Source organism: Gossypium hirsutum, chromosome A01, assembly GCF_007990345.1.
Source record: "Gossypium hirsutum isolate 1008001.06 chromosome A01, Gossypium_hirsutum_v2.1, whole genome shotgun sequence".
NCBI classification, from domain to species: Eukaryota; Viridiplantae; Streptophyta; class Magnoliopsida; order Malvales; family Malvaceae; genus Gossypium; species Gossypium hirsutum.
In genome coordinates this window covers 108,389,458-108,413,044 of record NC_053424.1, presented here as the reverse complement: position 1 = coordinate 108,413,044, position 23,587 = coordinate 108,389,458, and the positions used below count along the sequence as shown (strand labels likewise).

The window sequence follows — 23,587 nt, the reverse complement described above, 5'->3', positions numbered from 1 at the left end:
ATGATTTGGTATTCTTGTGTTTACAAGAAACAAATCGAGGACATAGCAGATTTGACTCTCAGACGTTCTCAAATATAGCAGATCTAACCTTCAGATGTTTATACTGAAGCAGATCCAAGATGGTTTGGCATCCTTGTGCTTACAAGGAACAAATCGAGGACATTGCAGATATGACTCTCAAATGTTCTCAAACAGACTCAAGATGGTTTGGCATCCTTGTACTTACAAGGAACAAATCGAGGACATTGTAGATATGACTCTCAAATGTTCTCAAACAGACTCAAGATGGTTTGGCATCCTTGTGCTTACAAGGAACAAATCGAGGACCTTGCAGACATGACTTTCAAATGTTCTCAAACAGACTCAAGATGGTTTAGGAATCCTTGTGCTTACAAGGAACAAGTCGAGGACCTTGCAGATATGATTCTCAAATGTTCTCAAACAGGCTCAAGATGATTTGACATCCTTACAAATCGAAGAAGCAGACTCAGTGTCTCTGTGTTCGGCAGAAAACAGATCAAAGATATCAACATAGCATTCTTGAGGTCGTAGGAAGAAGGTAGAAGACCATTCGAGGAAAAGATTGCAAAGATTGGGCTAGGCTGGGCAAATTTGGTCCTTTATGGTCTTTGCTCAATTCCTATTACATAGCAATGAGCAAAGAGGGGCAGCTGTAGACACTCAATTTTGCCCGGCCCATTTCAGTATTTAAAAAACCCCAAAAAAAAACGAAGTCCAAGTTCAGTCCAGAATTACAAATATAATTTGGCCCGATCGGAATGACCCATTACTTGAAAAGATTTAAGGTCCATCTACAAGCTTGACTCATATGGAAATATAATCTTCAATGATATGCAATCTTAGATATGATACAATCTTAGATATGATTGCAATCTTAGATATGATATACAATCTTAGAAGATATGATTTTGTAATCTTGGAGATTTAATTTGTAGATATCCTTTAATCTTAACCGTTGATGTAATTGATCTGTATCGTTGAATTTGGGGAGGCTCAACTATAAATAGAGGCCTCTCCCTTCATTGTAAAGGGACTTGAGTTTTGGGAAGTAATAAGAATTCTTGAAGAGCATTCACTCAAATTTCTCTCCCTCTTGCGTTCTTACTCTCTGTGGTTTGTTCTTATTTTATTCTTCGTCTATCTTAGTTTTTCAACTCTTTTTATTTTAATTTCTTCATTTTTCAAATATGTATATTTTTTCCTATCTTTTATACATTTGATTATGTATTTTATATATCCTAATATTTAACCTTTTTATATAGTTTATTTTCAAATATATATTTTCTATGCATGTATATATATTATATAATCATTTCATTATAAATATAAATTATTTTACACATTTGATATTTTATACATTATTTTTCTAAACCAATATATTTTATATATTTTATATAATTATTATTCTTATAAATATATTTTTTATTATATTTTAAATTTATTATTAAATATCACATTTTTTTATATGCTCAATCTATTTATCAATTGTTTATATTATACATATATTTTTAAAACTTATGTTTTTTTATTATTATACAATATTTGTTTTTACTTTGGAATTAATGTATTATTGTTATGTCATGTATTTCATATGTTATGTAATATCTTAGACTTTTATAATTTACTTTCAAATGCATATTTTTATATACATTGATATATTGTATTAAATGCATCATTTCATTTATTAATCCATTCATGCATACATTAAATTAGTGGATTGTATATTTTATATTTTATGTAGATTCTATTTATCCATTTGCTATGCATGTCATCTATTTTTACTCATACATATTTTACACATTAATATTTACCATGTTTTTTATATTATTTAATGTTTTATTTATGATATATTGTATATAATTAGTGCATTTATTATGCTTTCTTTTTGATATATTCCTATTTGCTTAGCATGATTATTTTTATTATTCTATTTTACCCTCTATATAGTGATTGCATTTATATAAAGTGTTATAATACTTTATAATATACGCTATTTGAATATCTATGTTTCGTAATATAGAATTGTCACTCTAAAAGGTCATTTAAAACAATATTTAAAAGTTTTATAAAAATAAAAAAGGCAATGCTTAGTATTTGAAAGCTTCGAGAAAAGTAGTGCCCTAACTTGTTGGGTTGCAACTTTTCTCGTTGAGTTCGAATAGTCAAGTACCCTTCTAAGTTTTTAAGATTTTCAAAATACGAGCAACTGTCTTGGAATTTCAAAGCGTTGTGTCCTAACTTATTAGATGTGGCGATTTGTCGTTTCGAGATAGGGATTTCCAAAAGGTTAACTTAGTGTCAATGTTTTGATATGAGTGAACCCAAATTTTCAAAATCAAAGTATTTTAAAGAGGATTATATCTTAAAATTTTTTAAATTTCCGACATTAAAGACATTTGATAATCAATTAGGTACCAATTTTTGGGCGTTACAAGGGTGCTAATCCTTCCTCGTACGTAACCGACTCCCGAACCCGTTCTTTTATTCCGTGGACCAAAACTAATGATTTTAAAACAAAATGTTTTAAAGGTGATCCAATCACACCTAAAAAGATTGTTGGCGACTCCCGTTTTCGTTTTTTAAAATCGATTCCCATTTTCCAAAACTCGATTTGAAAATGGTCTCGACAAGTACAAAGAACCCTAAGCATATTTTTATTTCGATAATAAAATTACATTATTTGCAATTCGTAGGAAATTAAACAACATGATAGACAGAGACTTTAACCACACTTTGATACTAAATGTAAGATCCAAATAAAAATAATAATTATAAATTCCGAAACAATATAAAAGTTGAAAATCAAACACTAATATCTCAACAATATTTCCAAAATCAAAAGATCATATGCGGAGATGATAAAATAACAATGATTTAACGTCTAACCATAATACTTTGATGGAATTGGGACACACTTTATGAGTAAACTTTTGCTAGATGAAGAACCACAAGTCCAGTTTTCCAATCATCCCCCTGCTAGAATATGGCGTATTTTAATAGATGATGTTGAGTCGTGACCATTGTAGATGTGACTTCCTTCGTTTATAAAAAAAATTACTACCTTTAGTTTATTAGAGCGATAAAAGAGTATAATAGAGTAAATTAGTTGAATTCAAAATCGATGAGATTTTAATATTTTTAGTAAATGTTTATGTTTAAGTTTGAGTTTTATTATGTTTAGGTTTTAATATTATATATGTGAGAGTTATCTTATTACTTCATCTATTTATGTTTTGTATTTATTTGATTTTATTTTGTAACTATTCGAATATATATTTATATTTATAAACTTTGACAAATAATAACCATAAATATTAGAAAAACCCTAAAAATAAATTGCCATTTACATGAACTTGTTAACCTAATCTTTGGTTTTGTTTAAGCAAGTTGGATGTGGCAGATCTCGTAAAGAAAGGATTAAAAGAAATGTCATATTTTAGAGAGAAAGAGACGAATTAATAAAATATTTACAAGAGAGTATGCAGAGACAAAAGACTTGATCATGTGGATTATCTAAGTTTGGTTTGCTAATAAATGCAGGACACCAGAACCTATTTAAAATTGCACATAGTTTAATACTGCAGGCAGAAGCCGCCTCTGGGTGCTTGGATGCTAATAATGCTAAAATCTCCTTGAGGACTCTCCTGTTTTGGTGCGTGGAAAATACGCGTTAACGGTAACACCCATGAAGCTGCCTTCCTCTACGCTAATTCGGCTTACGTAGTGTAAGCATGTCTCGTAATCTTGTTCAACTGTATTGAAGTTTCAGGGCAATTATAATTTCATGGGAGTTAATGTTTTTAGTTGATGTGGATCACTTCTACGCACATGTATTCATGCAAACTTCATTCATTTTCGACCAAGAAAATTTGGTAAAAACAAAAAGGAAATTAAAAATATATACATACCATACCAATGCGAGCTATTATTGTGTCTGAAAAACTCTTACCCTGTGCAATTCTTTTTAATAAAGTTATCGTGGGATATATACGGAAAACATTGCTCTTCTCCCTTTTCCTTTACCTATGCTCTATTTTTATCAAGCTTAAATAAATAATGACCATAGCTTGTAAAGCATAGATGAAACATAATCAATGCACAAAACCGTTGTTGGTTTCTCACCTACACGAGCGAGAGTAAATTTAATGTTGGCCCCTTATAAGACTTCATGTGCAAGAATTTAAAAGAAAAGAAAAAAGAATTCATGTACGAGAAGTTAAAATGATTGAATAGCCGCCCACGTACCAGTCCTTAGTTTCGTTTTCAGATAATGTAGGTAAGATGCTCTACCACCTTAAATTGACAAGTCAAGCACATGATGAGATCAAAATCTCAGTTCATTAGGTGTAGAGTAAGTCTGGAGTTCGGATCCCTATATTTGCTACCTTTCTTCTTATCCAGCCGATCTAAACTAACAGTAAAAAAATATTAACCTATGGTTCACCATCAAATCCCACTCTATATAAATGTGCATCCTTCCATTCGTGCTTCATCCCACATCGACAAAATCAAATAAAAAATGAGCTTTCTTCGGCTCTTGTCAGTTTTCCTTTTGTTCTTATCCTATGTAGTCATAGGATCAGCTGAGCAGTGTGGAAGGCAAGCAGGCGGTGCTCTTTGCCCCGGTGGTCTATGTTGTAGCCAAATTGGTTGGTGTGGCAGTACTGCTAACTACTGCACAGTTCCGGGTTGCCAAAGTCAGTGCAGCGGTAGTGGCCCTGCCCCTGGGCCTGGTGGGCTAACCAATCTTATATCAAGAGAGACGTTTGATCGGATGCTTTTGCATAGGGACGATGGGGGTTGTCCTGCCCGTGGCTTCTATACCTATGATGCTTTCATTGCTGCTGCACGTTCTTTTCCTGCCTTCGCTACAACTGGTTACCAAGCTACTCGGAAGAGGGAAATAGCTGCCTTCTTAGCCCAAACTTCCCATGAAACTACTGGTTAGTCCATTTGGAAACTAGATACACAATGTTCATCATCTTTTCAACATGACTTTTGCAGACAATCTCAGAAAACATTATCGATTTAACAAATTAAATTTGATGATTGATGCATTGCTGCAGGTGGGGCAGGGTGGGCTGCACCGGATGGTCATTATGCATGGGGATACTGTTACAATAGGGAATTGAACCCTTCCCCTTACTGCGCTTGGAGTCCGAACTACCCTTGTGCTCCTGGTAAACAATATTTTGGCCGGGGTCCCATGCAACTTACTTGGTAACTGCATCCTCTTTCACCATTCGGTTCTTCTCTTGAAATGCTATATTTATGGTAAGATGTTGACATTGTCATAACTAATCAACTTTGGTGCTTCAGGAACTACAACTACGAGCAATGTGGACGGTCCATAGGGGTGGACTTGTTAAACAACCCAGACCTGCTATCAAGTGATCCCACAATTTCCTTCAAGTCTGCGTTTTGGTTTTGAATGACTCCGCAATCACCGAAGCCATCTTGCCACGATGTGGTCGTCGGAGCATGGTCACCCTCTGGTAGTGATCAGGCAGAGGGACGGGTTCCAGGGTATGGTGTGATCACAAATATTATCAACGGAGGCCTTGAATGCGGTAAGGGTTGGGATGCAAAGGTAGAAGACCGCATTGGGTTCTATAAGAGGTACTGTGAAATGCTAGGAGTTGGCTATGGTAACAATCTTGACTGCTACAACCAAAGGCCTTTCGGGAATGGAGTCTTAGTGGACTCAATGTAGCTTTTTGTCTCTAATGAAATCAGTAAACGTTCAAATAAAGATGTTTGACCTTCTTCTGTATGCATCACAACAGTGAACTGATCCAGCTTTGTTGGGTTTGCTATGACACTGTTCCTTTATTTTGTCTTTGATGATTTGTGAGAGAATAATAAAATAGGTACTTTCTTTTCCTTTTTCCGTTTTCCTTCTAATATATTTCACCATGCATGTTTAAATTCCTGAGACAGCATTCTACAACATCAAACTCTGTGATTATGTTATATGATACCAGGAAAGGGTTCCAATGCTTGAAGCTGTAAAAACGTTGGCTTATCTTCTTAGGCTAGTCTGTTAAAACTCCGGGAGCTAATTAATACTAACATATAGCACTAAATAACTAAAGCTTATAAACAATATCGAAATCTAGATTAAACATTGCATTGTAAGCTTCTAACCTAAGATCCAATTAAGTCAAGAACCAAGTTATTTGATTTAAGTTAACTAATTTATTTTAATAATAATTAAATCATACTACAAAATTAAAGGTTTCACGCACATTATAACACTAGAAAGTGTATTGCCTTCATTATTAAGGGATTGTGTAATAAACGAGAAAAGATCAAGAAAATAAAATCAATATTTTACTGTGTTCTTCTTTATCACATCCAAAAATCTTATATATTTTCCTTAAAATAAAGATCTTATGTATTATTATTATTTATGCCATATTACGTATTGGTTTGCATAATCTAAAGAGTTAGAACTTTTAACATGTGGCATTAAGTTTGGACTAAAGAATATATGATTTTTGTATGATTTATTATGATAATTGGCTATTTTTCTCTTTTTATTTATTTATTTATCACATAATGTTTTCGAGAAGATAATTGTTTGATGGAATTTATTGACTTTGGTTGTTCAAGCTTTCACTAAATTGAACCAATTAACTCATCTGTCCTTTGCTTTTTTAATAGTTGCCACTTTAATTGCAAACTCCTCGGGCGATGAACGAGCCTCTTTGAAACTAGGATCTCCTGGAAACATTCTTTGCCAGGAGCAGAATTATATCACACAAATTCTAGCATAAAATTTAGAAATTGATTCGCTTTTACAAATATTCTTAAAATTTCAAACCAAATAATCAACATTTGAACTTTAGACATTTTAACTCTAGATGTTTCTTTATGGATAGTTTCCAAAATATTCCAAGCTTCTCATGTTGAGACATATTTAGAACTTCTTCTAAACACTATGAAATCTACACCATTAAATATAGAATACAAGGCTTTCGTGATACGTTCATGCCCCGGAGTGCACCTAGCTCGAGCATGGATCCATTGGAGCTGCCCCAAGGCTCTATCACAAGAGCTTGAGCCAAGCTATTTAAGGAGACCATTTCGGCCTTAGTCAACCAAGTATGGGTGAAACGTTGGCCGTGTAACACCCCACACCCGTACCCTACGCTGGGACGGAATACGAGGCATTACCTACCTTGAACCCATGCATTTTTCGTTTCTGAATAATCAAGACCTGGCCAAATTTAAAACTTTGTCTAAACTTCTTCAATATGGCCTACAAGGCTCCAAACATTCATTTACAAACCAATCGAGACTAATTCGGGTCCTTCAGCGAACTCTGAAAAATAACACTAGACACAGGGGCACACGCCCGTGTAAAAGGGTAACACGCTCGTGTGTGCATTATAACACGGTTGTGATAATGGCCCGTGTGATACACACGGCCTAATCCTCTAGGGACATACCCGTTTCCAACGCCCGTGTAAATTAAATTCTAAATTCGAACCTACAGTGGTTTTCACACGCCCGTATCCCTCACACGGCCATGACACGCCCGTGTCCTATCCTATGTCTAAAAATCTTGACATTCTGTTTCTGACGTCAGCAATCCTTAAGGGTCACGCGGCCAAGGCACACGCCCCTGTGCTAGACTGTGTCCTTCACACGGCTGAGACACATGACCGTGTCTCTACCCGTCTGTTTACTACCGTGCATACTGACTTGAAATTTTTACGTACAGGGGACACACTGCCGGACAACACGCCCATGGGGTGTGTCTACTCGTGTAGACAACAAAGGGCTATTTACCAAGCTCTTTGCCACCCTGAAACACAAAATAACAACATCCATCATGCTAAAGATCATCATAATATGATTCCCCAATCCAACAACCACATCTAGGGTCTTTACACATTTCATATTCATTAAAAACACCAACAAATTGCCCGTTCATGAAATAACCTCTTGTATTCATATAACAACTTTCAACTTTAGCCATTTTCATTGCCTTATACAAAATGAATCAAAATGCTAAAATAAGCCAACACATTTGGCCGATTAACAATGGCACAAAACTCTAAAGTCATGATCCTATACATGCCATAATTAAAAAAAACTAACTATACCAAGTACTTAGATTGATAGTGTGATCGATGCCTCCGACGTCCGTTGATCCGTGGGCTAATTAGGCGGCACTATAAGAAAATGGAAAGAAATAGGGTAAGCATAAAGCTTAGTAAGTTGCATGAAAATAAATATAATGACAACTTTACCAATCTTTATCATACTCATGATACAAAAATAGGTATAAGCACAACTTACTCATCACTATCCAATACCATTCACACAACATATACTAAACATCTCATACATTTCAAATAGGTACCTGTACCACTCACAACATGGTTATACTTTTCTCGTTTAATTTAAACTGTAACTCTTGCCATTGAACCATTTGAAATACTATAAGATATTCACTAAGCCTCAAACACAGGGCATAGTGCCGATGCCATGTCCCAGACATGGTCTTACACTAACACATTTTGTAATCGATGCATGTCCCAGACATGTCTTACACTAGCTCTCGTCTCAATGCTGATGCCATGTCCCATACATGGTCTTACACTGGCTCCCATAATGTGGCCGATGCATGTCCCAGACATGTCTTCCACTAGCACACAAATGACCCGAGTGTCATAGCATGAATAATCGATTTATTTCCTAAGGTTCAACGGGAGTTCTACTATCTCAAAATTCATCATACATAATTATTTCCACAAATAAAAAATTTATGTCATATCAAATTAAACACATATATTAACAATGTAGTTGTATTATTTACATACAACTTACTTCAGATTGCAAAAATGTAGACAGCTAGTTCGACTTAGTCCACTTGCTTCGCTTTTCCCCAGTCTAGGCTCGGATTTTGTAATTCTTGATCTAGAATGATAAAAATTTACGAATTTAATCATTTTATTAATCTAGATAATCAACAACTTAAAAATTAGGCAAAATAACTATTTTACCCCTAGACTTTTACAAAATAACCATTTTACCCGTAGGTCCAAATATCGATTTTTATTGAATTCCTTCATATATTAAGCCTAGTCGATTACTTTTTATACTAGAAATAGTCCAAAATTCTCAATATTTCACACCTTTGTCACCTATTTTACAACTTATGCAAAATGGTCCTTTTTAGGGTTTTCAAGAGAAATCTCTTCATGAAAGTTGTTTATTTCACAACCATGGTTCATTTTCTTCCTAAAATTTTAGAAAACAGCATTTCTACTATCATGGAAAAACCCTAGACTCTCAACCATTTTGCAAAATAGTCCCCTTGTTAGAAAGCTCATGCTACAAGGACATCAAAAGTACAAAAATATTAAAGAAAAACCCTCAAACCACTTACTTGCAATGGCTTTTAGTTGCTGAAAATTTTTAAAGCTCCCATGCCACTTTCTTGGAGAAAATTGGTGGAGAAGAAAGAGAGAGATGAAAAAAAAATGACAACTTTTACTATTTGTTTTATTTTATTCAATTTCAACACCTAATTTCACCAAAATTTTTACTTTTGACCACCTTTGTCTCGTATGGCCGGCCATGCTATTCTAAAGGGTCTAATTTCCCTTTAAAGACCTCCAATTTAGGTTCCTAGCTATTTGACACCCTTATCTATCAAAATAGGACTTTTGCACTTTATGCGATTTAGTCATTTTTCATAATTAAGCTCATAAACGCTAATATTACTTCACCATTTTTTTCTTGCAATAATATAAACATGTTATAATCTTAAAATAATAATAAAATACTTTCTCTGACCTTGGATTAGTGGTCTCGAAACCACTGTTCTGACTAGGCCCGAAATCGGGCTGTTACAGGCCAGACATATTGAGAGAGCTTGGACCAATTCAACAAGGACTCCTTGCAACCTCTTGCAAGTCGAATTCAGCTCAAATTTAGCTCCACGAGCTTAGCTCAGCTCATTTCAGCTCCTTTGAGCTCATCCTTATTTCTTTCTAGCTCTTTTCTTGATTTGCTAGAATAAACTAAGTGTCTACTATTAGTTAGTTAAATTTGTTTTAGCTCATTATAGCTCATTATATGTGTTTAATATGTTTTGCGTCAGCCGAATTACTGGCCAGTGGAACAAGGGTTGTTCTGATATGAAACCTCAAGGGTCAAAATCCTAAAAACACGATTCTGTTGATAAAAGTTATCAAATCGTGAGGTTTCATTTGACTGGGGTTCACGGTTCGTACCGCGGGGCTCAACCCCGCACCCCTAGTCCATACTGCGGAGATGGAAATCCCCATCATCTTCTAGTATGTTTTGTAATAAATAAACTTAATGGGCCATAAAAGGTTGAAAGGATATTTTATAATTCTGTAACGCCCCGTACCCGAGACCGTTGCCGGAGTCGGACACGAGGGGTTCACAGACTAAATTCGCTTACTATCGCAGTTCATTTTAAAAATTTCCAGACAACTAGCTAACTGTGTCGCTGTCACCTTAAAAATCATATCTTGAGTTTCACAACTCGAAAATCAGTTTCGTGATTTTTCCCTGAAACTAAACTCATATGTCCATCTACATATTGTTTTCTAGAATTTTTGGTCGGGCCAATTAGTACAGTTTATTAGTTAAAGTCTCCCCTATTACAGGGTGCGACTACACTGACCTTCATGCATTACAATTTGGATATCTCCCTGTACAGGGCTTCAATACTGATGCCGTTTGTTTCTATAGAAACTAGACTCAGAGAGGAATCTAAAAATATATGGCATGACTCCTAATTATCTCTGGTTAATTTATAATGAATTTCCAAAGTCGGAACAGGGAATCCAGAAACTGTTCTGGCCCTGTTTCACGAAAACCTAATTATCTCTTAACATACCACTCATATGACCGTTTCGTTTCTTCCATATGAAGGTGGATTCATCAAGGTTCATTTAAATAATTTATTCACTATTTAATTCCATTCCTACTATTTTTAGTGATTTTCCAAATCTACATCACTGCTGTAGTCAGCATCTGCCTTTAAGGTAGACTTTACCTATTTCATAGTTTCCATGATTCAACTAGCCCTTTTAGCATAAATAGCACAAATTATGATAGTGATTAACCATTCCCATGGCCAATCCTTGTTAAGCATATCCACACCTCTCAATAACCATATCCATACCAAATGATTATAACATTATGCTCAAACATATATAAGCCATTTTCGCATGGCTATCCAAACCGAAGGGTACATGACCAACAACAAAAGGGTAGTCCTATACATGCCATTTTCAGAGTTCAACCAAAAGTGTACCAAAAGGGTTTTGATAGTGTGGGCGACTTCGACTTCAATAATCCCGAGTCCGATAGCTGACGAACCAAAATCTATAAAACAGAGATTCAAAGAACGGAGTAAGCATTTAATGCTTAGTAAGTTTTAAGCAAAACAAAGTGTTCTCAATCACTATCATTGGTCATTCATTTCAACTGTTCGATGAAGTTAATCTAGAGCTTCATCTCGATCTATAATATCATTAAACGCAACACTTGGCTGCCACATATATACTTTCGAATAATAATGACCTAGATGGTCAAATATTTCCAAAGCACATTCTTCATCGATTTTCAACTTTCAATAATCCTTTCCACTTGTTCATAATCACATCCATACTTTTAAGTATTTCAACATGACAAGTACTAAATTACCATAGGCACATAAAGAACCAACATATTCCTTATCACATATATGTAAGCTTACAAATCATAATCCTTACCTTGTACTGGCACATCTAGCTCAACCCAACCCATACTCAGATCATAAGGCTTTTGGGCAGAATATGCACTAATACATAAGAATATTTCATCGCATACTTTATTATACAAACATACCATTACCAATTAGATCATTCTCACATTTGGAGTTATAATATTAATCACATTTACCTACCTCTTTGATACTGATAATTCACCTCGAAATCACTCCACCGATGAGTAAGTAATACGTACCTGAACATCTTGAATACATAATACTTATTTGATGGTAACTTAATGCAGATACTCAATATCAAAGTCTTACTTGAATCCTAGCATTTAGCCATCGGGTCTTTAAAGCTCGGATATAGTACGAGCACGAAGCCTACGGACATTAATCAGGATAATATTCTCGCATAAAGCCTGCGGGGTTTTAACCCGGATATAGTACTGACACAATTGCCCTTCGGGACTTATCACATTTATACACTTCCACATCCATCACATTGGCCATTCGGCCTTATCACATATATACACTTTCACATTCATCACATTGGCCATTCGGCCTTATCCCATATATGCATGTTCACATTCATCACATTGGCCATTCGGCCTTATCACACATACACATGTTCACATTCATCACATTGGCCATTCGGCCTTATCTCATATATGAATGTTCACATTCATCACATTGGCCATTCGGCCTTATCACACATACACATGTTCACATTCATCACATTGGCCATTCGGCCTTATCACATATATATACACTTTCACATTCATCACATTGGCCATTCGGCCTTATCACATATATACACTTTCACATTCATCACATCGGCCATTAGGCCTTATCACATATATATACACTTTCACATTCATCACATCGGCCATTAGGCCTTATCACATATATACACTTTCACATTCATCACATCGGCCATTAGGCCTTATCACATATATATACACTTTCACATTCATCACATTGGCCATTAGGCCTTATCACATATATACACTTTCACATTTATTCAAATATACTTCACATACCACATATACTATCATGTACAGACTTGGTCTTGGCCGAATCTACATCCATCACTTTCCAATGAATAATTCAATTTTACGCCATACTATCATTTCATATTCGAATACTCATAAGCTTACAATATCACGATTTAGAATTCAAGTATGGGTTTAATCAATAGATTATGAGCAACTAAAACAAGTTTTATCCATGTTTACAACAAAATCACATATTCACTACGAGCTGTTTTCCTGAGCAATGGTCACTAAATTATTTACAACTGGAGCTAAAAAACTCCAAATCACTTGCCGTTAATTTTTCCTGAATATAGACTCGTATATCTTCCATCCATAAAATTTCCAGAATTTTAGGTTCGGCCAATCAATACCAGATTTTTCTTAAAGTTTCCCCTGTTTCACTGTTTGACTAATCAATACCAGAATTTTACAGAATTCAAAATGTGTTGTATTTGATTTCATTTGAAACTAGACTCATTAAGGATTCTAAGCATATAAATTTTATCTTATAACCATTTTTGTACAATTTATAATGATTTTCTAAAAACAGAACAGGGGATTTCGGAGTCATTCTGACACCGTCTCACACAACTTTAAATATCTCTTTATAGGAAATTTCTTTGCTCACAAGGTCTCTTTTATAAGAAACTAGACTAATTAATCCTTGATTACATATTTTATTCAGCCTATAATTCCACACCAACAATTTATAGTGATTTTCTAAAATCACGTTACTGCTGCTGTCCAAAGCAAATTATTACAATTTGCTCTTAAATTTCCAAGTCCAAACACATATGAACTTACCATTTGAGTTTAAGACATATCATGGCCACATCATATCTTATTAAATCAACTCATTATGTCCTATTATGATTGAATTTACTCAACGTTTAATCACTTAAAACTTACCTCGGATGTTGTCGAACGATTTCGGCGGCTATTCGATCACTTTTTTTCCTTTCCTTTATCCAACTTTGGTCCTCTAAGCTCTTGAGCTTAATCTAGATACAAGTATGGCCAAACCTCCTCCTAATCCTCTTCCAAACCAAACATGAAGCAAGAACTCCTTCCTTCTTCCTTAGAATTTTCAGCCAAAAGAAATGAAAGAGGATGAACAAATTTTCTTTTTTTTTTCTTTTCTTCACTCACGGCAATGGGGGGGACAATCACACACATCCTTTCTTTTCTTTTTTTTTGTTTCTCATCCTACTAACACTAATATTTTATTGCCCATGCCCTTTATTTTATTAATCCTTACATAATGCACTACCCCAACATGTTTATGACATGTTTTTAGCCATAACATCTTGTCCACCCATGCTCATGGCCGGCCACTACATATTAGGGGGGAAAATTGACATGCAAGTCCTCCCTTTTGATTACATGCACTATTAGGTCCTTGTAGATTAGCCTATCACATTTCAAAAATGTCACCCATAAGTCCTTTTGACTAAATTCACATGCAATTTACTAAATCGAAGCCTAAAACTTTCACACCTTCATAATCACATATTTTAGACAATAAATATCACATTCAAATAATTTGGTGACTCGGTTTAGCGGTCCTGAAATCGCTTTCCGACTAGGGTCACTTTAGGGGTGTCACAAATTCACTTAGTAAAACGTTGTATAAAGTATGCTATTTTTTTAAATGCACGGTGTTTGAAATGCATAGTTATAGCCCGATGACCCATTTGATAAAAGGTTGTAATTTTATAAATACGGCTTGCGTGTCGTGCCTTACTACTATTCTTCTGTATTTCTCTTCTCATCTTACTCCCTCGTATGTAAAACGAGTTTCTGAATTTTGTAATTTGTAAAAGTTGCTGTGGACTAGACAAGAAGGAAGATGGGCCGACCAGTGTGGATCGACATCTTGTGAAACGGCTTACACCTTTAAGTTCCCTTTTGGTTCTCCAATTGGCTTGGGTTGAACCACCATAGTTTATTGGCTATAACTATTGCATTTATTTATTGCTTTACTTATTCATGTATGAGATGCTATGGATGTCTAAAGCATGCAAATTTGGTAATAATAATCCCCATTAATTGATGAGATCAATTAAAAGATTAAATGGACTAAAGTAGACCATAATTGGTGAGATGTAACACTCTAATAAAATCCCTCTATTGAAATATTAAGTCAACATGTCCTTCCAATTATGCCCTCGTTAAGGCCTCGATCAATACTATGTAGGTTTTGCCAAAGTGAAGTACTAGTATTTATCTTGGTTAAACACGAAGAATAAACAAGTAATATTCACTGGTTAAAAATTGGTTAATGACTTAACTAGGTTACTCTAATAGGATTAGAAACCTAGAGGCAAGTAATTTGGATAAATCATAAGATGATTAGAACAAGAGTTGTTCACCAAATTGTAGGAGTTACATATGATGTAATTAGCAAGTGTTGCTTACCTAAAGAACCATAATCTTGAGAGTAAAGCCAAAGCTGACTTAAGAGGATATGAAATATGGATCCTTAACCCACTAGAAATACTTTCAAGAAAGTCTTTCCGAAATTAATATATGAGGGTTATTAATTTTGAAATAAAATAGTGGGAACATCATTTAATAAAGTCCTTTTAATGATTGATATAAACTTGGTAAATTTATTCACACGTATATTTTATTGTTGTAGATATATTATGGCTGCAAACACCAATACACTCTCATTACGATCGGTCCTTGAGAAGGACAAATTGAATGGTTTGAATTTTCTTAACTGGTTCCGTTACTTGAGGATTGTCCTCAAACAAGAACGGAAATTATATGTCATTGAAAAACCACTTCCTGATGAACCATCGGCTAATGCCTCTAGGGTTGATAAAGATGCTTACAAGAAGCATCTCGATGAAATGGTAGACGTTGGATGTCTTATGCTTGCCACTATGAATCCTGAGCTTCAAAAGCAACATGAGGATATGGTTGCTTATGATATGATCGAGCACCTGAAAGAACTATATCAACGGCAAGCAAGGCAAGAGAGGTTCGATATCTTTAAGGCCTTAATCCAATGTAAGTTGGTTGAAGGAAGCCCAATAGGACCTCATGTTCTTAAGATGATTGGTTATATTGAAAGCCTATCTAAGCTTGGGTTTCCATTGAGCCAAAAGTTGGCCACTGATGTTATTCTGCAATCGTTGCTGGATAGTTACAGCCAGTTTGTCCTCAATTTCAATATGAATGAAAATGTCAAGACTCTGCTATAGTTGCTTAGTATGTTACGAACTGCTGAAGGCAACATGAAAATGGTTGGACCTAAGCCCATACTGATGGTCCGTAACAACAAGGGCAAGGGAAAGGCTAAAGTCCCGACAAAGCCCAAAGGCAAAGGTAAGCCCAATCTTGGAAAGGGAAATGCTACACTGAAACCTAAAGGTGGGGTGTCTAAGGAAGGAAACTGTTTTCATTGCGGTGTGACTGGACATTCGAAGCGGAACTGCCCTGTCTATCTTGAGGAAATCAAGAAGGTCAAAGCAAGCAGAACGTCTGCTTCAGGTATTTATGCTATTGATATTAATTTATCAACTACTACTCTTGGGTATTAGATATTGGTTGTGGTTCTCATATTTGTACTTCTGTACAGGGACTACAAAGGAGTAGGACTTTGGCTAGAGGAGATGTGGACCTGCGAGTTGGAAATGGAGCAAGAGTTGTTGCATTAGCTGTGGGAACATATACTTTATCTTTGCCTACTGGACTTGGTTTAACTTTAGAGGATTGTTATTTTGTGCCCAGTTTGACTAAAAACATTATTTCAGTTTCTTGTTTAGACAAAATTGGTTTTGAGATAATAATTAAGAATAATTGTTGTTCCTTTTATCTCAATAATGTTTTCTATGGTTCGGCACAATTGATTAATAGCCTCTATATTTTAGATCAAATGAATCCCATTTACAACATAAATACTAAAAGATCTAAAATAAATGACTCAAATCAAACTTATCTTTGGCATTGTCATTTGGGCCACATAAGTGAGAAACACATATCCAAACTCCATAAAGATGGTCTCTTAGATTTATTTGTTTTTGAACAATTTGAAGTATGTGAATCTTGCTTATTAAGAAAAATGACTAAATCTTCTTTTACTGGTAAAAGTGAACGAGCTAGTGATTTATTGGGCTTAATACATTCAGATGTATGTGGACCAATAAATACACAAGCCAGAGGTGGATTTCACTACTTCATTACTTTCACTGATGATTTCAGTAGATATGGGTATGTTTATCTCATGCGCCATAAATCTGAGGCCCTTGAAAAGTTCAAGGAATTCAAAAATGAAGTACAAAATCAACTAGGGAAAACTATTAAGACACTTCGATCTGGTCGAGGTGGAGAGTATTTGAGCCTAGAGTTTGATGATCTTTTGAAGGAATGTGGGATTGTCTCACAACTTACTCCTCCTGGTACTCCTCAATGGAATGGAGTTTTTGAGAGAATAAATCGAACTCTATTAGACATGGTTCGATCCATGATGAGTCATGCTGATCTACCGACTTCCTTTTGGGGACATGCACTTGAAACAGATATTTTCACACTAAATCGTGTTCCATCTAAATCGATTCAAAAGACGCCATATGAAATGTGGACTGGGAAACGTCTCAGTATGTCTTTTATGAAAATTTGGGGTTACGAAGCTTACGTTAAACATCAGACGCCTACTAAGCTTGAACCCAAATCTAAAAGGTGTATCTTTGTGGGGTATCCGAAAGAAACCAAAGGATATTATTTCTTTAATCCCACTGAGAACAAAGTGTTTGTTGCTCGGACTGGTGTCTTCCTAGAGAGAGAATTTATTTCTAGAAAAGGAAGTGGGAGAAAGATTGAACTTGAAGAAATTCGAGAATCACAAGATACCACTGAACCAGAGTTAGAACAACAGTAAATTCCATAAGAAATTGAAAAATAAGTAACTACTGTAAAAACACAACCACCGCGTAGATCTTTAAGGGAATGCCATGCACCTGAGAGATATGGATTTCTCATTACAACGCATGGTGACATTCTCCTTATAGATCAAGTTGAGCCTAGAACTTATCAAGAAGTGGTGGCGAGCCCAGACTCTGAGAAATGGCTTGAGGCCATGAGATCTGAGATGGATTCCATGTATGAAAACCAAGTTTGGACTTCGGTTGACCCACCCGAAGGGGTTAAACCTATAGGGTGCAAGTGGGTTTTCAAAAAGAAAACTGACATGGATGGTAATGTACAAACATATAAGAGGCGATTAGTCGCTAAAGGTTTTCTCCAAATTCATGGTGTTGACTATGATGAAACCTTTTCTCCTGTAGCTATGTTTAAATCCATCAGGATCTTGCTCGCCATAGCTACATTTTATGATTATGAAATCTGGCAGATGGTTGTCAAAACAGCTTTCCTTAATGGGAAACTTGAAAAGGATGTGTATATGACACAACCTGAAGGTTTTGTCGATCCAAAGGATGCTGGAAAGATATGTAAGTTACAAAGATCCATTTATGGATTAATGCAAGCTTCTCGAAGTTGGAATCCTTGTTTTAACGATGCAATCAAAGAGTTTGGTTTTATCAAAAATAAAGATGAGCCATGTGTTTACAAGAAAGTTAGTGGGAACACAATCACATTCTTGGTACTGTATGTGGATGACATACTTATCAAGGGCAATGACATACCTACCTTACAATCTATTAAGACTTGGTTAAGAAATTGTTTTTCTATGAAGGACTTGGGCGAAGCCACTTACATCTTAGGAGTCAAGATCTATAGAGATAGATCAAGACGGCTACTAGGTCTAAGTCAAGGTACATATATAGATAAAGTATTGAAAAGGTTCAATATGGAAGAATCTAATAGAGGATTCCTACCAATGAGACATGGTATTTCACTTTCGAAGGAAATGTGTCCTTCAACTCCACAAGAGAGAGAACGCATGAGTAAAATTCCGTATGCTTCAGTTATTGGATCTATTATGTATGCCATGTTATGTACCCGTATAGATGTCTCATATGCCTTAAGTATGACGAGCAGGTACCAAGTAAATCCCGGTGAAGGTCACTGGACCACAGTCAAGAATATCCTTAAGTACTTAAGAAGAACTAAGGATACGTTCCTAATATATGGAGGTGAGGAAGAGTTAAGTGTAAAAGGTCACACTGATGCCAGCTTCCAAACCGACAAGGATGATTCTCGATCGCAATCAGGTTTTGTGTTTTGCCTTAATGGGGGTGCTGTGAGCTGGAAGAGTTCAAAACAAAGTACAGTAGCCGGTTCTACAATAGAGGCTGAGTATATTGCAGCTAGTGAGGCAACAAAAGAAGCGATTTGGACCAAGAAGTTCATTACAGAACTAGGGGTTGTGCCTAGCATATCAGATGCTATAGAACTCCAATGTGATAACAATGGAGCCATTGCACTAGCAAAAGAACCCAGATCCCACCAACGATTCAAACATATACTTAGGCGCTACCATCTTATTCGAGAGATTATCGATCGAGGGGATGTAGAGATATACAAAGTACCTACAGATGATAACATTGCTGATCCCCTAACCAAGCCTCTGACATAGCAGAAACATGATCGTCACACTAAGTCACTTGGTATTAGATATATAAGTGATTGGCCTTAGTGCTAGTGGGAGATTGTAAGAGTATGCCCAAAGATCAATCACGAGATGGTTGTAATAACATACTTGGTTTATCATGTTTATTGATATAAGACGTTGCCATTATTATTTCAGTTTCTTTTCTGTGTGCATAAATAAACTGTTTTATAATAATGTCCTGAAAATAATATGATTATTCTTAAAAGATCCTTAGTCAAGTATTGTTGTTGGCTAGGACAATAATAATGCATTAAGACTAACATGTAGTTGATTGATGATAAAGAGTTGTCATTGATATGGAGTGTCAGAATCAATGCATGAATATGTGTGTTAGAGAACAACATATTGGACTGACCCACTATGAGTATGTTTTTTAGATTATTATGTAATTGTCACAACATTACTCATAGTTATTAATATGTATATGATCCTCATACTTGAGATCATCTTTATCCCAACATCGTGAGCTGTATATTTTGATACAGTCAAACAAACACCGTAACTGGTTGTTCTATAAAGACTGATGTTGGATATACCACAATCTATGTTGAGGGATATAGTTGATCAATATAGGATAAGTCCCTCCTACATAATAGGAGTAATATCTCAGGCCACTTGATTGAGTGAGGCTAGAAATGCATGGCCATGCTCAAATAAGTTGATATGAGATGTCATACTTATTTGTGTATCATAGTCTACTCAAGGTATCAAGAAACATGGGATGGACTATGCAAGTGTGACTATTCCATGACTTGTGTCCATTCCAAAGATATAGGACTTAAGGATTAATGCATGAAAGGTTAATCACAAAAGGTTATGTCGAATCATGACTTCTTGTAACTTAGGTAGCATTGATGCATTGCTAGATGCCACTCATTGTTTGTAACATTAGAATCGTTCTAATATTACTGCTAACGTTACAAGAACCTATAGGGTCACACCCTATGGTTGAAATGAACGAGGTAAAACATAGTTGGTATATTGCTTGGTTGCCAAATGAATTAAATTAATTATAGAATTAATTTAATTGGGCAATCAAATTGTTGAACATACTATATGTACAAGGATGTTGTACACATAATCAAAATATAATTTTATTGATATATGAATTTAGTTCGTATATAAGTTTAAATAAATATAGTTTACCGAAATCTTTATTATAATTAATGTAATTATAATTTTTCGGTTAAACATTATTATAATTATTTGAATGATAATTATTATGTTCGGATTAATTTTAATGAATTAAAATTCGTTATAAATATATACCAATTAAGAGGGAGTTATATATAGCAAGGGTAAAAACCCTAAAAAGGATATATAAAAACTAGCCCGAAAATATGCAATGTGGTCTAGCAGCCGTTTAGCAAAATACTCTCTGAAAATAGTTTTCTAGGATTTCTACCGTTCATTGTCAATTCGGTGGACTACGTAGAGGCCGACATCGAAAAAGGTTGCGGCTTGGTTCGATAGTGGTTCAGCATTCCTGTTGCCTAGGCGTCGCTGTCTGCTTAGATTGAAGTTTCGGTAATTTCGAAACCTTTTTATCACCTCGATTCATTCCTTACGCATGGATCATTGGTTTGGATCGCCGGAATTTTTTTTTTTAATTTTTCACTGCGCCTTGGAGGCACCGGTGTTCCAACACCCAAAGGAATTAAAAGTACTAGTATCAACTTTCTTTTTATTATCTAGCCAAAAAAATTAAAAAGGTTTTGTTTATCTAACTAATTAACTAAGCTAAAAAATCACAGAAAAGAAATTTGGGGAAAATACTTTTTGGAAAACTCTATTGATTAAGACAATACCTAAGGAAAAATCTACCTAGACTTCACTTGTTATTTGACTCTGAATCGGACGATTTATTCATTAAACTTGTTCCGTAGAGATCCCTAAGTTATATTATTATCTCTCTCAAGACTAACAATGTCTAACCCTAGATTGAATAATTGAAATCTCTTTCTAATTAACGCCCTAAGGTTGCATTAACTGGATCTATGGATCCCCTTATTAGGTTTCACCCTAATCCAGAAAAATCTTGTCACCCTATCTCTAGGCGCGCAACCAACTCCGCTTAATTATGACAAATTTACTCTTAGACAGGGTCTATTCCTCCTCTGAAAAAGAGCTTAACTTGAATAAATATCCTGGAATATCAAAACAAGAATTCATAACACATAATTAAGAACAAGTTAAATATTTATCATACAATTCAGATAATAATAACAAGATCTGTCTTAGGTTTCATCCCCCTTAGGTATTTAGGGGTTTTAGTTCATACTAATGAAAGAAAACATCTCAAAAGAATAAAAATAATAAAACATAAGAAAACCCAAAACTCCTAAGGGAATTTGAAGGGAGATCTTCAATCTTGATGGTTAATCTGGCTTTTGAGATGGATCGATCGGCTTTCCTTGAGCAATTCCTTGCTTCTTCCTCTGCGTGCCCTTTTTCCTCTTCCTTTAAGGGGTATTTATAGGCTTTGGAATGCCTAAGAACCCTCAAAATTGGCCTTTTTCGAATTGGACTAAACTTGGGCTCGACAGGAACACGCCCGTGTGAATTACTTCAGGCCGTGGCCAAGCCTGTTAAATAGGCACGGGCGTGTGGTCCACCCGTATGAGTCGTGTTTTGATTCTGCCAAATTGACACGGCCGTCTGGTCTGCCCGTATGAGGAGGTCCAGGCCGCGTTGATTTCGTACGTTGGCCCATTTTCTCCGTTTTTGGCCCGTTTCTCGTTCCTTTCGCTCTCCTATGCTCACCTCGATATAAAACATGAAATTAAGGCATTAGGAGCATCGAATTCACCAATTCTAAGAAAAAAATCATCCATAAAATATGTTAAGCATGAGGTAAAAAATATGTATAAATTACGGTTTATCAAACATTTTGCACTAAAATAGTTTTCGATAGCAGCAGTAGTCTAACTTTTAAAAATCATCAAACATAGTAGAAATTGAGTTAGAGGTTGAATAAAATATGAAATTAAATTTTATCGAGTCTGGTTTTTCATGCAAAAAATAGTGTAAGAAATGGAATTTTAAGTTATGAGTTATAATGAATTTTGTGAGACAATGTCAGAATAGTTTCGGGTTCCCCTGTTCTGATTTTGAAAAATCATAAAAAATTGTAAAAAAAACTAATAGGGCCTTAAATTTATACTTTTAAATCCTTAATGAGTCTATTTTCAAGAGAAATAAACGGAAACATCTTCCAAATTCCGTTCTAAGAGATAAATAATTTTTTCGTCAGGAGAGGCTGAAGCTGTCAAACATCAGAATAGGGATAAATTTGAAGATTTTGGGATAAATTTGAAGATTTTAGTATACTTATTTGATAAACTATAAATTTTGAAAATTTCATGGTAGAAATATATTTGAGTCTAGTTTCAAAAACATCAAGCGGATCTTAATTTGGAATTCTGTAGCTAGAGATATATATAATTTAGTGACAATGACTCAAGTTGACAGCTTTTAATGTACATATAAGTAAATAGTGAAAACATATATGAATATTTAGCTAGCATGGGTTACATTAAAAATGAACCACACCGCCCAGGCTAATTTGATCGTGTGGGCTACACGGGCATGTGAGCCTATTTTTTTAAAAAGTTGTCTAAGATTGCACAAGTTGCCCAAGTCAACTGTAGACCTACTGAAGGGTCGATAAGCCCTACTTAGACCCCTATATGAGTGATCTGTCGGTCTGATTTCTATACCGGGCATGAATTATGATATCTGAATATATGTACTGTAATTACATAATAGCATGACATCTTTTGTATGTTACATTGCATCGAGGTGGGTTATTGTTATCTGGAGGAAGTGTCTAAAAGGTTATTAAGCCTATTATTTGGCAGCTCTACTGCAAATTTCTAATTATGTGCCGCATTTCGGTACTACTTGGAGTGTAGGGATGGGTGGGTTGATTATATCCCCACATGGAGTGTAAAGTTCGACGGAGATGGTGCATAGAAGCTGGTTGGGTAGGATTTTGCTACTGCATAACTATTAATGCTACTGATACTGTGATGGGATAAGGCCCTACTGCATTTTTGACACTGTACTGAGACAGGCTAAAGCCCAAATTGTCACTAATACTGAACAGGGCTTAGGCCCAAGTCTTTTCAACTGTGCACTGTGAATACTGATTGTTTGTTTTTCTTTGTAGGATTATACAGTGAGGTTATGTAAACTCAC

General features: G+C 35.3%; 1 pseudogene; it reads left to right on the top strand.

The window, feature by feature from the left end:
- The first annotated feature begins 4,395 nt into the window (after window positions 1–4,395).
- LOC107919041 (endochitinase 1-like) lies at window positions 4,396–5,904 on the top strand (annotated as a pseudogene).
- The last annotated feature ends 17,683 nt before the right edge of the window (window positions 5,905–23,587 follow it).